General features: G+C 54.0%; 2 long non-coding RNA genes across 2 annotated transcripts; one reads left to right on the top strand and one right to left on the bottom strand.

Moving 5' to 3' along the window:
• Positions 1-800: 800 nt before the first annotated feature.
• Positions 801-2,003, bottom strand: LOC147580943 (uncharacterized). The gene is made up of 2 exons (XR_015250801.1): positions 1,816-2,003; positions 801-1,135 (listed from the first exon to the last, which is right to left on the bottom strand). It is a non-coding gene; the product is annotated as an uncharacterized LOC147580943 (long non-coding RNA).
• Positions 2,004-9,092: 7,089 nt separating this feature from the next.
• Positions 9,093-10,302, top strand: LOC147580942 (uncharacterized). The gene is made up of 3 exons (XR_015250800.1): positions 9,093-9,187; positions 9,598-9,788; positions 10,200-10,302. It is a non-coding gene; the product is annotated as an uncharacterized LOC147580942 (long non-coding RNA).
• Positions 10,303-11,305: the final 1,003 nt, after the last annotated feature.

The following is an 11,305-nucleotide window of genomic DNA, read 5'->3' as shown; positions in this document are numbered from 1 at the left end:
CACCAGTTTCCCTGGTGTAAAAAGCACCCCCACAATGGCTCACTCCAAGCTACCAAGGCGCCTTCACCAGACGGGGCTCGGAAGAGATGCCCACCCGCGGTCTGCTCTGGCAAGCCAGTGTGAACTGGCTTCTGCACGTCACTGAGTCAGGGGGGCCCAAGCTGCCCGTGCAGACAGAAGATGGCTTTAGAGGACCCCTCTTTTCCCCTGGGGGCTTCCAGCCTCGTTCAGGAGAGAAGCGGCACCGGGTACCCACACTCGGGGCCCATGCCAGGGTTGTACAGAAGGTTCCAAACCATGGCACATGCTATGGAGTTTGTAGAAGTTCACAAGTGGGAAGGAAGTGTGTGTGTGTGTGTGTGTGTGTGTGTGTGTGTGTGTGTGTGGAGGGCGGGGAGGCGTCAGTGCTGTGTATCCCACTGTCCCCTGCAGCTGGGAACTTGTGGAGGACAGGGACCGCCTCTTCCCCTCCCCCGTCCTTGGTCAGTTCCTGCAACCCCTTGCCCTCTCAAAGTGCCCAGAAAACCCCTCTGGGTGCTGTGAACTCCTAATGTGTGGTAACAACTGTGCTGGGGGAGGGGTGGCACCAAAGGCCCGTGGCCCCCCTCCTCTGGGGCTCCCAAGTGCCTTCTGTGAAACCAAACACTCCCCCCAGTCGCCCACCCGGACACCTGACTCCCTCCTGGGGCCCACTCTGGGCGCAAGCCTGTTTCCTGTCTGGGTTGGTAACCCCCTGAAATCCCGGCCTCCCTCCCCCGATCCCTTCCAAATGCTTATTAAGCCGTTTGCAAATCCAGGGCTGAACTGAGCGGCGTGAGTTTAATAAAGCAGAAGACAGATGCCATCCATCACTGGGGCCCCGGGTGGGGCGCGGTGAGTTGATGGACTCACACCCTTCTGGCTGCTTCTAGGTCAGCCAGCCACACATCAGAACCAACTCTTCTCCGTGCCTGCCCTGGCCACGTTCTCCATTCGGGACCACCTCCTGGCTGCATGCGGCCACCCTTGAGGTCACATTCCTGCCACAGATTCCCCTCGGGGGACCTCTTGCTCACTGTGGACGGAGAGTGTCTGGGAATCGAGGGAGGCTGGCCCAACCCCTGCATTCCGCGCGGATATCTGAACCAGGCAGGACCTAGACGAGGATACAAGACTTAAGTGGGGGCCCCAAACCTCAGTAATCAAGATAAATAATATTTTGAGGTCCTATCTGAAAAAATCAAAACGAGTGCCAAAAAAATCCACGCTGAACAAGCTACTACAATTTTACATAAGGACAGGATCTTTCCTGATCGCCCTTACTGCCTCAGTCTCCAACGTGACTCATCGTGGTCCCGAGAGCAGCCACTTGGAACTCAGTGGGTTCAAAAGCAAGTTCCTGATCTGCCCCAAACCTGCTCCTTTACACTCATCCCTCGTCATCCGCAAAGGCAGCTCTATCCTTCCAGTCACTTTGGTCAAAAAAACCGGAGTCAGGCTTGACGGCTCTCTCTCACACCCACACCCAACTTTTAGGAAATCAGGTCGGCTCTAATTTCAAAATGCACCCAGAATCCGACCACTTCCCCCCACCTCCGCTGCTTTCCTTCGGGTCCCATGTCTCCCCTCTGCTCAGAATCCCTCCATGGCGTCCCCCTGCACTGGGAATAAAAAGCCTGACCCTATCATAGCCCTATGTGATCTGTCCCCTTCCCTCCTCTCACTTGCCTCCCATTATTCTCTCCCTTGCTCCCTGTACTCTGGACCCAGCCAGCTAAGCACACTCCTGCCTCAGGGCCTTTGCACTTGCAGTCCCTCCACCTGGGACACTCTTACCCGAGATGTTCACGTGGCTCCTTCCCTTGCCTCTTCAGAGGTCTGCTCAAACGTCACCTTGCCACTGTATCTGAAACAGCATACTGCTGCCCCTCGTGGTAGTCCCTATCTCATTGGCCTTTTTTCTCTTTTCTTTTCTTTTCTCTTTTCTCTCTTCTCTTCTCTTCTCTTCTCTTCTCTTCTCTTCTCTTCTCTTCTCTTCTCTTCTCTTCTCTTCTCTTCTCTTCTTTCTCTCTTCCCTTCCCTTCCCTTCCCTTCCCTTCCCTTCCCTTCCCTTCCCTTCCCTTCCCTTCCCTTCCCTTCCCTTCCCTTCCCTTCCCTTCCCTTCCCCTCCCCTCCCCTCCCCTCCCCTCCCCTCCCCTCCCCTCCCCTCTCCTCTCTTCTCTTCTCTTTTGTTTTTAAAAATTTTTGAGGGCAGAGTTTGGCTCTAAGTCTCTTTTGTAACCTCCAGTGCCTGGCAGTAGAAATACAATTAATGCTGTCTGCCAGCCCCACCTTGGTGTTGCCCTCCCCACACGCTGGTCTTTGGAAGAAAGCTTTCCACTGAAGGTGCTGTGTCCTGCCTCTCTGTCAGTCTCTGGTTCTCATCTCGACCTAAGCCCTACAGAAGTCACCTCCTCCAGGAAGTCTGGCTGTTGGCTAAGGGTCTGCAGTCTGAGTCCGAATGGTGGTGTTGTATGAGGGGGTCTGAACAGGTACCAGGAGCTCTGGGATTCAGCCCTGCTTTGGATTCGACTCACTGTGTGTGCCCTTGGGCAAGTCGCCTCTCCTCCCTGGACGTCCATTCCTTCCTTAGGATGAGGGTGTGCACCAGGTTCCTTCTAGCTCCGACCTTTTCATATTTTAAAGTCTTTTCCTGAGAGCCTAACAGGCACCTCTGGAGCCAGACTGTCTGGGCTCAAGTCTTGCTACCACCGCTTTCTAGGCGGGCCATTTAGATGCTCTAGGCCTCTTTCGCTGCATCTGTAAAATGGGGCCAATCATGGTCCCTACCTCATGTGACTGTGGTGAAAACGAAACAAGAGAATGAGTGAATTCATGTGCAATGGCTCAGAAAGCACTGAAAATACTCCACAAATGTTAGCTTTTTTTCTGTACCGTGAATGGTAGAATGATTGTGGAGGGTTCTAGCGTGTTTAATTGGCATTTTCTATTTTCCCAAATACAGACGTTTGTAAACAACAGCGGCCCCAAACCTTTTCCCCCAGGGAATGAAATGGCTGACAAGGGGCCAAGGGAAGCCGGCTCTCCCCGTCTTGTCTCTGGGCTGTCTCAGCTTCTCACATCCCAGCCTCATACCCCGGCCAGCCTGCTGGGTGGCCACCTTCTTCCTCCAAGGGGCTCCCACATCCTATCCTCTGCACCCTGGCCTGCTCCCTCCTGGGGGCCCCTGGGCCCAGCACCCCCCTCCAACCACGTCCCCTGAGCCCACCAAGACCCGGGCCTGGGGCCGCAGCTCGCCTTTCACACCAGATGCAGGAGCCGGGCGCGGGAGCCCTGCCTGGGGCTGGGCTGGGGGCCAGCTCCACATCTGGCATCGATTACCAACGGTGGCTGCGCAGTGGACTCCTCTGCCTGCCACTCACCTATCTGCCGGGGTGACAGAGGAGATGGGAAAAAGGTTTTCACAGCTGGAATAAATTGAGGGGAAGTGGAGGGGGAGGGTCGAAAAGACACAAAAAACAACATTGAACTCAAGATGGAAGAAAGACAGTATTAGAGGAGGTAATGAAGAAAATATGTGTGAGTGTGCCTCTGTGTGTGTGTGTGTGTGTGCGCGCGCGCGCGTGTGCACGCATGTGTGCCTGGGATAAGTGTGTGTCTGTCGGCAAGTCAGCCAGGGTATTTTGTTTAGCGTTATTTAGTATTTTATTTACTGGGCGGGGGCTGCCCACTCCTACTGAAGACTGACCACCATTTGTGGTCTCCCAGGAGTCAGAGCAAGGGGCCTGGAGGAGGGGAAACAGGGAGGAAGAAGGGGTGGGGGAAGAGGGCAGGGCAAGGCCAGACGAGGAGACACTGAGTGGACAAGAAAAGGAGGTGGGGGGGGCGGCGAGTAGAAAAGTAGGGCCCTTGGTAGAGAAGAAAAAAAGCCGATTGGCCCACGACACACCGTGGCCACGCTGCTAACTCTTGCTGTTGCCAGAGTCCCTGGATCTGGGCCCCCGGAGCTGTGTTGCTCCCTGGGTGACAGCAGGCCGGGCCTCCCTTCCCTACCCCCATCCCCCACCTGCTGACCCCACAGGCTTCGCCCCCTCTCCCCCTCCCTCCCAGCCACCCACACCTCTGAGGCCAGGCCTCAGCAACTCCCCTCCTTCCCCATCTGCTCTCCATTGACACGAAGGAGCTTTCAATTGCCCGCTCATTAGTCACCAAGATATTTCCCTTGGACCAGCACCCCCCCCACATACACACACACAACTCGTCTAGCTTCAATCGAGCCAGGGCCAGCGGGGTCCCAACCTCCCACCAGGCCCCTGTTTGCAGTGAACTATTCCTAATAACCTTGTCAGAACGCAGAGGAGCCGGCTGGCTGGGGACTAGGAGTGGGGGGCTATGGCCCTCATGGAGGAGGGGCTTCTCAGAGGTCCCTGAAGTGTGTGTGAGGGGCTGGGGGCAGGTGGCCCACTGTAGGCTGCTAAAGCCCTTCATAATGTTATCCCTGTTGAGTCCATAAAAGCCCCCTCTAGCGTTACGGCATTTGAGAGACTATTAAGTTTTAAGGCCTTGGACCTCCAGGGAGGAGGCACGTTGACACGGGTGTTTTGTAGGCTCTTGGTTTACGTGGCGGCCGTCAGGAGGGACCGCTGGCGATGAGGAGGAGGGCACAGGCCTTCGAAAGGGGTGGTCGGGGCAGGGAAGAGCGCTGGCGGCCAGCATGGCCTTCCAGATCTCTCCCCTGGTGTCCTGGTCAGTGGCTCAGATCGTAGGAGACTGCAAGACCGCTGGGGTTGGTGAGCCGGGAGAAGACAGGGGACTTTCCCCACGAGTCTAGGAGGGTTGACAGGCTTAATGAATGACAGGCTGTCTCCCAAGAGCTCCCCCCAGGCTTTGCTGCCACCCCTTCTCTGGAGGCTGGGCCTTTGCTCCCCCTCTTCGCCTCCCCTGGGCCCCCTGCGTCCCCAGGCTGGGCCCATGATGGCAGCCAGAGTCCCCATCAGAAGCAGCCTGGAGGGGCAGAGAGGCCCTGCCCGGGAGCCCAAAAACTGTGTTTCAATCCAGGCCCTGCCACTTACCAGCCATGTGACCTTGGTGCTGTCCTTTGGGTCTCATTTTTCTTACCGGTTCCCAGAGGGGGCTGGACTAGATAATTCCTGAACTTGCACCAGTCCTCCGAGTCCGACGTCACTCCCTGGTGGGAGAAGAAGTGAAAATCAGATTCCAGTGAGCCCTCAGGACGTTTACAGTGACAGCTTGCGTATTCGCACGCTCACGGCTTACTAGGCAGTTGAGGGTATTATTCTCTTACCATAGCTGCTCTCTGCTGCGGCGGCGATTCGGCCCCACTCTGCAGCGAGGAAACTGAGGCAGTGGGAGAGGAAGTGCCCAGCTCGGGTCTCGCGTTCTCCATTTCTCAGTCCGTTGCACGCCCCTCACCACCTGTTACCCCATTATGTGCTCCTGCTGTACAGGAGGACTGGGGGTGTAGATGGTGGACAGGTACAGCCCTGTTCTCTAGTGGTTCTCAAGAGCCACGAACACGTTCTTCTGGTCAACCCCTCTGAGCCTCAGTTTCACCCTCTGTGCATTGGGAATACAATGAGAGCAGAGAGGGGCGAGGCCGGGCCATACAGAGGGCTGCTTGCGTGTTAGTTATGGCTGTCACTGTCACTGCCGTCCTCGCAGGTTGCAAGATCCCTGCCTCAGTCGGCTCAGGGGGAAAAATCACTCGGAGAGAGTCCACGGAAGGGGGTCCGTGCACCGCGGTTTGGAGGTGACAGGTAGCTAACTGACCCTGTCACCACCTCTCTACCTGCCCCTCTCTCTTCCTGAGGCCTGCAATTTGGAGATAATAGTAATAATAACACCGCACATTTGTAGACTACTCTCTTTAGCATTTCAATTCAATTCTGCAAATATTTACTGTGCGCTGACCGTGTGAGGAAGTTTCACATCGATCACCTTCTCCTAATTGGCAGACCCCTCCCTTCGGCCGCTGGCACACGCAGGCATCCACACACAGACCCGTGCACGCGTGTATGCACACGCGCACAACGCACACCCACCCACATGCCCGCACACGCGCTCACGCACAGGCACGTACACACGGGGCTACGGCCCTCGCCCACCTCCCCCGGCGCTTTACCCTCAACTTAGCGCTTTCACGTTAAATGAAACCTGGGGACCCTGACCTCCTAAGTCACCCTGCGGAGGCCTCTCCGTGAGGATGGCCGAATGGGTCTGCGACACTGAGAGACGGTGAGCTGGGTGCTTGGCACAACGGCTCGGGGGTCGGCCAGCCCCAGTTTACGTCCCTTGCGGCTTAACAGTTCCGTGTCCCTGGGACACATCGCTTTTTCTTTTGGTGCCTCAGCTTCCTTCTCTGTAAAATGGGGCTGGGTAGCCGCCTCGTGGGGGCGTCAGGATTAACAGGACGACACGCCTAGCACAGCGTCTGGTACACTACGGGCCATGGCCGTGGTGACATGATGGATGTGTAGACTGGTCTCAGGTGGAGGCATCTGTGCACCGCGGGCCCAGCTGAACCACATTTTCCCTCATCAGTCCACGATCAATGCCAACATCGGTCCTTGGGGCCAAGGTATTTATCCTCTGTTAACAACTATTCCTGGAATTCAGGAGCTTACTGTCTTCATGCGACCGAGCCCCGCGGATCCCTTACAATCCGACTCCAGTTACAGGAAGGTTCCTCCTTCCCTTCCTTCGGAGAACATGTATTGTTCCCTTCCTACGTGCTGGGTGCCCAGGAGACACCAAGGTGAACAAAACACACAGCCTGCTCCCCACGAAGCTCCCCGTCTAGGGGGCGGAGCACAGGCATGGAGGCGGGGCTTCCAGAAGATGGAAGGGGAGTGAGTCAGGGAGGAAATGAGTGTCTCACTGGAGGGAGGTGAAGGAGAACATTCCAGGCTGAAGGGCAGGGGGACACCTGGGTTTTGCAGACAGGACGATGCTGGGAGTGTGGTGGGGGGGGGGGGGGGGTGTGTGGCGCAGGGGGACAAAGAAGGCCAGACCATGGCGGGGGCAGACCGCACTACGCGGAGGCTTTCCAGAGGCCCGTTCCTCCACTCCATCCTGGAATACATCATGGCGTCTGCAGCTGAGACCAGACGAGGCAGCTGGCTTCTGTGCGGGGGCCTTGCTTATTGAAAAATTTGTCTGTTGTTCAAGAGAATTCTCATCAGTGCAATGAGACGCTCGGGCCATGAGAGGTACCCTGGCTGATGGGGAACGGCGCACGGATGTCCGATGATGCCCTCCATCTCAGCTCCTTCGCGGTGCTCTCTCACCTCCAGGTTTAAATCGGGTCTCTCTCTTTTCCTGCTGTTTGGATACCTGCGAGCAGAGGATCACGTGACAGGGCTCCACCACGGCCTCTGTTGGGGCGGCTCTCGCCAGTGGCCCGGTTCACTGACCTGTGCTCTTTGCAACCAACAGGGGTAGCATCCCCCTTATTTTCCTGAGGCTCAGAGGTGAGGTGGGCTGTGTTCCAGGGCTGCTGCCTCCCTACCCACGTTCCTTGCCTGCCCTCCTGTGTTTCCCATAGTGACACTGACATCTCAGACCCCGGACCCGAGGGGAAGCCGCAGGGCCAGAGGAGAAGGGACCAGGCTTTCTAAGACAGGCAAGTGCAGAAGCCCACTCCCCAGCCCCTACCCTGGCCACCCTCCCACTCTGGGTCGCTGCTTCCACTGCTCTGTTCTCCCCAGTGTCTAACACTTCTATTAAACATAGTATTTTTTACTGATGTGTAATATACATATACACATGTGCATAAATTGTAAGCTTCCTGCTTTGATGGACTTTTGCAAACTGAACACAGCCAGGTCACCAGCACTCAGATGAAGAATCGGGACAGGTACTACCACCTTGGAATATTTCATTGTGTCCCTTGTCAGGCGCTGCGCACACTAGTTTCTAATACGATAGATTTGTTTTAGCCTGCATTTGAACTTCATGTAAGCGAAGTCAGGTCAGGATGTATGCTTTTTGTGCCTGGCCTCTCTCGCTCAAGATTCACTTACAGTCATCGTGGGTAGCAATAGCACGCCGTCTCTCATTACTTTGTGATGGTCCGTTGTGCGAATACACCTCAGTTTACTTCTGCGTTCTACTGCTGAGTCTTCCAGATTTTGGCCGCTACATATGTTGCCATGAATATTCGCTGGTGAGTAGAATTTCTGGGTCGTGGGGTATGCGTGTGTTCGGTTTCATTAGATAATGCCAGGAAGTTCTCGATAATTGTTGAGCCAACTTCTATTCCCATCCAGCGCACTTTGCTGGATGTAGGGTGGTATCAGATTGTGGTTTTTAGTTTTTGTGTTTCTGTGATGACTAATGAATTGAACCCCGTTTCTTATATTTATTACTTATTTGGATATCCTCTTTTTAAAACAATTTTGTCTTCTTCTCCTTCTCCTCCTCCTCTGTCTCTGTCTGCTTCACCTTCTCCTTTTTTTTAAAAAAATTTTTTAACATTTATTTATTTTTGAGACAGAGAGAGACAGAGCATGAACGGGGGAGGGTCAGAGACAGAAGGACACACAGGATCGGAAACAGGCTCCAGGCTCTGAGCTGTCAGCACAGAGCCCGACGTGGGGCTCGGACCCATGGACCGCGAGATCACGACCTGAGCCAAAGTCGGATGCTCAACCGACTGAGCCACCCAGGCGCCCCATCCTTCTCCTTTTTATAATTATTATTATTTTTAAGTGGACTCTATGCCCAATGTGGGACTTGAACTCGTGACCTTGAGATCAAGGGTCACATGCTCTGCCCCTTGAGCCAGCCAGGCACCGCTGGATATCCTCTTTTTGTGAAATGCTTATTCAAGTCTTCTCATTTTTCTATTGTTTTCCATCTTTTTCTTATTGATTTGTAGGAAATATAATCTCCTGGATATGAGTCTTTTGGTGGGTAGACGTTCTACGAATATCCTTTCCCACCCCGTGGCTTCCCTTCACTCCCTTCAAAGTGTCTTTTGATGAACAGACGTTCTTAATTTTAATGCTGGACAGTTTGTCAATGTTTGTCTTTCGCAATAAAGTGCTTTTTGGGGTCTCTTTTACAGAAATCTTTGCCTGTCCCAAAGTTATGAAGACATTCTGCTTTCTCCTAGAAGCTTTATTGTCATATCTCTCACATGTGTATCTGCAATCCAGCTGGAGTTGATTTGCGTGTATGCTGTAAGGTAGGGGTCAAGATTCATTTTAAAAATATGGGCTAGCACCATCTTGACCTTCGACCCCATCCACTCCCAATGAAAGACCTACTTTAATCAAGAGGGGCTTTTGTGTCCAAATGTGTCTTTTGTCAGCCAAATTCAGAAGCAGCCCTCTGGGCCTCTGTGAAGGGGCCAGGGCAGAGCTCTCAATGTGTGAGTTCCTGAAATTTGCTTGGCCCACCTCTTCCCAGGGAAGTGGCTGGGCCATGAGGAAAAGGGGACAGGGGGACAGAGCGATGAAGCACAGTCCTCCCCTGGCCCCTTTCAACTGGGATTCTATGAGATTTAGAGATGCCCGGGGAAACCCTAACTCCAGTGTCCCAATTCAGAAGCTTGGGACTTTCTGCTTTTTCTGCCCACATTTATTCACTCAACAGATGTCTGGTTGCCTACCCTGTGCTGGCTACTGGTCACTGGGGATCCACAGCGGACAAAACGGACAGCAAATGCCACTCTCATGGAGAAAGGCGATGCGAACATAAATAAATAAAATGCATCAAGTGTGAAGGAAGATGATAATTGCTGTGGAGCAAAATAAGGCAGGACAGAGGGACTGCGAGTGTTAATTGTAAGTTGGATGGTCAGGGGAGGAAGGCATTATTGAGAAGGTGACATCCGAGCAAAGAGCCATGTAGATGTGGGGGGGTGGGGGGGGGTTGAGCATTCTAAGTAGAAGGAACAGTGAATATAAGATCCCAGAGGCAGGAAATGGTTGCACAGACAATGGGAGAGCTGAAAAGCCAAAAGGTATTGGTGAAACAGTTTGGCAGAAGCCGCTAGCGCTCCTAGGCTAGAGAGACAAAAGGAAGAAGTGCTGTTTTTGGAACCCGGGGCGGGGGTGGGGGGTGGTTGTCGCCCAGCCGAAGCTGCAACCAGAGTGGGTCTGTAAGGCCAGGAGATGGGGCCATGGAGGAGATGTGGCTGGAGGCAACACAGGGGGTAGACGTACTCTGGTTTTCCTCTTCCACCTGCCTTCCAGTCTCCTGCCAGTGCCTCCCCTTGGCAGAACCCGGCCCGCAGCCCACTGATGGAATTTCTGGTCAAAGAAGCCTAGGGATCGCCCCCCTCCCCCCCCCCCCCCCAGGAGATCCAAGGCAGTCCCAGGGAGATGAGAAGTGGCCTTGACAGTGGACCTTCCGACAGCGAGATACCTCCTCACATCCTACCTCCTCCTGGCTAAAGTGAAAAAGACCAATCACACCAAATGCTGGCAAGGACAGAGAGGACCTGGAACTCTCTCCTCTTGCTAATGGTGTGTATGGTAGTAAAAGTACTTTGGAAACCTGCTCGGCAGTCTCTCTGATAAAGCTGGATAGACACCCACCCAGGACCCAGCAATTCTACCCCCAGGGATGTACCCGAGGAGAAGTGAGAACCTACATTCACAAAAAAGACTTGTCCTCGAATGTGAATAGCAGCGCTGTAATAGCCAAAGTGCTGGAAACAACCCCAAATGTCTGGAAACAGGAAAATGGATTAAATTATGGTTAATGCCTACAATGGAATGTGCATTACAATAAAAATAAGCACACTAGTGCTACATGCAACCACAGGGATGAATCCCCAAGACATTACGCCGAGTGAACTAGGCCAGACGTAACGGAGAACATAATTGTGTGACTGCGTGTATATCAAGCACAAAGACGGGCAAAACCGATCTACGGTGATGAGGGAGGGTGGCCTGGCAGGGGGCACGAGAGCAACCTTCTGGGATTATGGAAAGGCTCTCTACCTTGGTCTGGGCGTTGACAACACAGATACGTTTGACAAAACTCCTCAACTGTACTCTTCGGATCTGTGTATTTCCTACTCTGGGAAAGTGACACCTCGAAAAAGGAAGAAAATGTACGAACACATAAAAGACTTCAGCCTTTGTCTCCCTTCCTCTGCCACCAGCCCAGCTCGAGGAGTGCTTCTTGATGTCAGCCATCCACGGACCCCTCGGCTTTCTCCCACCCTGCACACGGGGGCGGATCCGTGTTGCCACAGCAGCCGTTGGGGACAGCACGTAGCTCTGGACCTGGAGCCCAGGATGCCCCGTTTAAGTCGTGGCTCATCCTCTCCCAGCTGTGTCATTTAGTTGAG

This window comes from Puma concolor, chromosome B2 (assembly GCF_028749965.1).
Source record: "Puma concolor isolate L17-30 chromosome B2, mPumCon1.1.hap2, whole genome shotgun sequence".
Classification (NCBI taxonomy): domain Eukaryota; kingdom Metazoa; phylum Chordata; class Mammalia; order Carnivora; family Felidae; genus Puma; species Puma concolor.
This window is presented reverse-complemented; position numbering and strand designations above follow the sequence as displayed.